This window comes from Mastomys coucha, unplaced genomic scaffold (genome assembly GCF_008632895.1).
Source record: "Mastomys coucha isolate ucsf_1 unplaced genomic scaffold, UCSF_Mcou_1 pScaffold21, whole genome shotgun sequence".
Classification (NCBI taxonomy): Eukaryota; Metazoa; Chordata; class Mammalia; order Rodentia; family Muridae; genus Mastomys; species Mastomys coucha.
In genome coordinates, this window is record NW_022196904.1 from 144395987 (window position 1) to 144401327 (window position 5341).

A 5341-nucleotide genomic window follows, 5' to 3' on the forward strand; every position below is an offset into this window, starting at 1 on the left:
TTCAAGGCTGTCTATTTGGTATTGGATAAAATATTTAACCAATTGGTATGCTTTTGGGGTAAGATCTTGCTTTCAGAATTCATTTGTGGCTGTTGCTTGAAGTTCTTTGTGTAGGCTTGCTGCCTCATGGAGTTCTCCCATCCACTTTACCTGTGTATTGTTTTTGTCCTTGTTCAGTTAATGTTTAGAGAATAATATTAGCAAAATTTTATGAGTATAGCATCTGACATTTCTAGGAGATACAATCTTACAGCAAATTTCTTGATCCTCTAGCTCTCACAGTCTTGTCCCTTCTTTTGCAATGACATTTGGTCTAAGGGTATGGGAATTATGTTATAGATATGTCCATTAGGACTAGGATTTGCAACTCTGAATTTGATTGGTTATAGTTTTCTATAGTGGCCTCTATCTTTTGCAAAAAGAATTTTCCTTTATAGAGGTGAAAACTGCTCTTATCTGTGGGTATAAGAACAAATATTTAGAATATAATTAGTGACCATGTCACTATTGGGCCAATGTGCATATTTCACAAATAGGCTTGATTTTGTAGCTTGTAGCAGTACTATGTTGACTAAGTGGGTTTTTTAAATGAATGCATGGAGTTGGGAGGAAAAAGTCATGTAGGGCTATTGGAGTATTTGGAAGAAAAAGAGTAGGAAATAGACTTGAATAAAATATATTGTATACATAAACAAAATTCTCAACTATTAAAACACTAAGATGCATAAATCCAATTAAAGTTATATCATCAGCCATTTAAGTCATCTTTACTCATAACAACCAAATGCTAACCTTAGCACCATTATTCTGTAATTGCAGACTAAGAAAACTAATTTGTGATATTCTCATAGTGGCACATTTATCTTCTTTAAATGTGGTTCTATGGGAAGGAGAAATGGCCCAGTAGGTTAAGATCTCACTATGTAAGTAGCAGGCATGAATACTAGAGGTTTGATCCTTAGATTCCACATAAATGGCTAGGTAGACATGGTAGCCTGCATGTGATTCCAGCTCTCTAAAAACAAAAATTCAGGATCCCCCGAGTAAAGTGATTAATGGGACTAGCATTATTGTTGAACTGATTTCAGCTGAGAGTCTCTCTCTCAATTAATAAGGTGGAGAACAATTACAGAAATGTCCTGACATCATCTACCATTGTTCTGTCTCTGTCTCTGTCTCTGTCTCTCTCTCTCTTTCTCTCTCTCTCTCTCACACACACACACCATTGAACTAATTAATACCTGAGAAGAGGAAACTTTCATTAAGAAATTACCATCATCAGACTGGCCTGTAGAAATATCAGTGTGGGTGTTGTCTTGATTGCTAATTGACATAGGAAGACATAGTCCACCTTAGAGTGGTGAGATACTTGACTGTTGGGCTGGAAATATATATGAAAGGTAGCTGAACAAGTGAGGGAGAGAAAGAGAGCAAGCCCATAGCAGATTTTTTCATAGTTGCTCCTTCAGTCCCTGCATCCAGGTTTTTGCTTTGACTCCTCTCTATGATAGATTGTGGCATGGAAGCATAATGGAAGTAAAACTTTTATTTTCTAAGTTTGTTTTGGCCAATATTTTAATAAAGAAACAGAAAAGAATGCTCGAATGTGTGTAAGCTCACTCATATGCAATTTGCATACACAGACATAGGCATTTCATGTACATATATACAAATAAAAAACCAAAAATAAAACAGATAACCCTGACACAATTAACATTGTGGATGCTCCTCTTTCATTGTTGGTCCAGTTCTCCGGGGGGTTCTGGCCAGTTGACACTGTTGCTCCCTCGAATTTCTCAGGAGACAGCCATTTCAGGCTCCCAACAACAAGCACTTCCTGGCATTCACAATAATGTCCAGGCTTGGCGATTGTATGTGGGATGGATCCCCAGATGGAGCAGACTCTGTCTCCGTATTTCCTCCTGTGAGTATTTTGTTCTCCTTTCTAAGAAGGACCAAAGTATCCACACTTTGGTTTTCCTTCTTCTTGAGCTTCATATGGTCTGTGAATTGTATATTGCATATCCTGAATTTTTGGGCTTATATCCACTTATCATTGAGTGCATACCCTGTGTGTTCTTTTGTGACTACGTTATCTCACTCAGGATGATAACCCAAGGTGGGTTAGTAAGAGGGGTGATGTTCTCCTTCTCTGAGGATAATGGAATGGGTGTTGTGATCAGAATGTAAAGTGAATAAATAAATTAATCAATGGAAAAAATAAAATTATTTTCTTAAGGAAAATATTACTGATGCTTTTTCTATGGTATTCTATTCTAATTTTGTTGTTAAATTAATTTAGTGTCATCAATAGACTGAAGCTTAATCCTTTTATCTTCTGGTTTTTAAGAGATAGATCCCTTCCTTCTAATGGAACAAGACATTATGTATAGAAGGTTGTCATTTGGTTGGCAGAGGTAAGGCTAATTCAAAGTGTATAACACCAAAATTTAGACAAATCCTTCAGTTATCATTCTTCTACAGTCTGCATAGGCTCTAGTTTCTTATGGTTCTTGGCCCTTCAGTCTAGATGTTCACTCTCTGTACTTCTTTGCTTTCTTCACATTTTAGAGCAGTGGACTAAGATACAATCGATAAATTCCTTAAAGAGTTACAGGTATCTTTTTTGTAGACTCTTTAATACATGAATAATTTTAGCATTTTTTTAGTGAATATTAATTGTAGAACCATTGTATTTCCTGTAGAGTTTCCATATAAGCTTATAGTTTCATTTAATTTTATATATCTCTTACATTGTCATTGCTTAACTATTGTTCCTCTCCTTAATATCTCCCTTTACATCAGTTGTAGACCTTTTTAAACTTCAAATACTTTTCTTCACCAATTTCCATATATGGGATTTGTGGTGGTTAAATGAAAATGGCCTCCATATGCTAATATATTTAAATACTTGCTTCTGAGGTTTGGGGACTTTGGGGGAAGTATTAGGATGTGTAGCCTTTAAAGATGTGTCTGTGTGGATTGGATTTTGAAGTTTCAAAGGCCCATGTCATTCCCAGTGTGCTTATTCTCTATGGGTTGTGCTTGTGGATGAGATGTAAGATTTTAGCTACTGATCTAACACTATGTTACTCTACTGTCTTGTTCGTTGCCACTATGGTCAAGGACTCATCTTCAGAAACTGTAAGCCCCATTAACTGCTTTCTTCTATAAATTGTGTTGGTTATGGTGTATTATTATAGCAATTTAAAAGTAACCAAGGCAGAATGATATCATCTTTAGCTACTGTGTTAATGATTATTTCTTCAGTTTAAAATATTTTTGATTGTTGGATAAATTTACAAGACAGTACAGAATGCTGCTGTATAACAGGGTGGTCTGCTAATAATTAATTGCCCAAGAAAAGACTTACATCCTAATTTAGAAAAACAGCAAAATCCTAGACATTGATAAACCAAATAGTTAAATAAAAATGGGGTACAGACGTAAACAGATAATTCTCTGTAGTGAACTCTCAAATGACTGGGAAGGACTTACATATATGTTCAATTTCCTTAGCGATCATGTGCAGGGTCTTTGGCATGAATAGGGGTTCTGAGAGAAGGAAGTATCAAAAAGAATGACTGAAAGCTAAATTGTGTATCCAAGCTGTTGACCTGTGCTTTTCTTGATACAGCTTTATGAGTTAGCTTTTCTCTATGTTCTGCTTTCTCTCTGAAGATTTCTCTGCTTATATTCTACTTGTTGGCTATTTTAAGAGATCTCTCTGCCCATGTTCTGCTTGCTTATAAGTGTGTGTGCATGTGTGTGTGTGTGTGTGTGTGTCTGTCTGTCTATTTGTCTCTGTGACTGTGTGTGTGACTGTGTCTATGTCTGGCAGTTCTCTAAGCAGTCATTTTTTAATCTCCTGCAGAAGAAAGGTCCAGTCTTTTATTTTTCATCTCAATCCAATCATTCACTCCAGTTCTTAAGAGATAGCAAGTATACATTTTTTTCTTAACATTAGAAAAGAATTCAGGGATATGTTTGTTAAGCACCAGCCATAAGCTAGTTAGGTGGGACCCTGCATGTAAATTACCATTTCTACCATACTTGGTCCTTGCTCCACCCTAGGCTGAACTTGAACTCAGGAATCTACCTTCCTTTGTATCTGTCTGACAAGGTGGCTTATAGTGTAGTTGTCTTTGCTCCTTTAGATTCATAAATCCCTCACAATTCATATATATAACTCATGTATTTAGAGCTCTTTCCCATAGCCATAATGGCTGTCCTGAATTTCCTAGCATTTACCATTTTGTTACACCTTCACCTCCTGCACTCATATTATCAGATTTTCATGGAGTCACTAATGTTAATGGAGAGGACTTTCCTTGGAGGAATGTGAAATAGGTACATTGTTTTACTAACAAGTCTAATGAGTGTAAAGGTCTGGAAATCACTGAAGGAAGACACCAGACTCAGATACTATGCAAAAACAAAGACTGTTTATTCTGCAGAAGCAACCAGCATGTGTGGGTTAACCATTCTCTAAAGTGGTGACCCCAGACAAAGGCATACATGCTTTCTTATAGGGAACAGGGGGAACTCTCTAGAAGAATTAGGTAATCTAAAATTTCATTGGTGGGTGTTAGCAGGTCATAAGTGGTCAGTGGTTTGCATTCGTATGTCATGAATGTTCAATCATGTGATGAAATAAGGCTTCCCAGCCCAGGTGGCCCATTGTGAGATAAGATATTTCCCTATTTTTGTGATTATCCCAGGCTATTCTTTGGGAGAGTATTTTATGATCTTGTTTTGGATTATATGTTCTGTTTTTATGACTTAGTTTCTGGGACTTATTCATAAAGCTGATGCCTTATGGACTTTTGTGAAATCAGACTTGGAGAAAAAATGGAGAAAGGGTTGCTATTTCATGCCCACTGCAGACATCAATACCTATGGATGCTCACACTGGGTCCTTGTCCCAGGGGCAGGAACCATGTCACTCTGTTCCCAACAGGACCACTCCAGGCTCAGCAATTAGGAAAGTACAAATCAAAACCATTTTGATATTACATCTTATACATGTCAAAATAGCTAAAATCAATTAAACAAATGACAACTTATACTGGTGGGAAAGGGAATATAAACTTGTATAGCCACTATGGAAATCAATATTCAGTTCTTCAGAATGACCTCAAGACTTGCTATACCATACTTGGGCATAAACTTAAAAGACCCTCCACCACTCCCTAAGGACACTTGCTCAATTGTGTTCATACTGGCTTTAGTCATAATAATGAGAAACAAGAAATTACCTAGATGTACCTCAATTAAAGAGTGGATAAGCAAACATAATACATTTACACAGTCAGGAGTTTTCAGCTGTTAAACTGGTCTA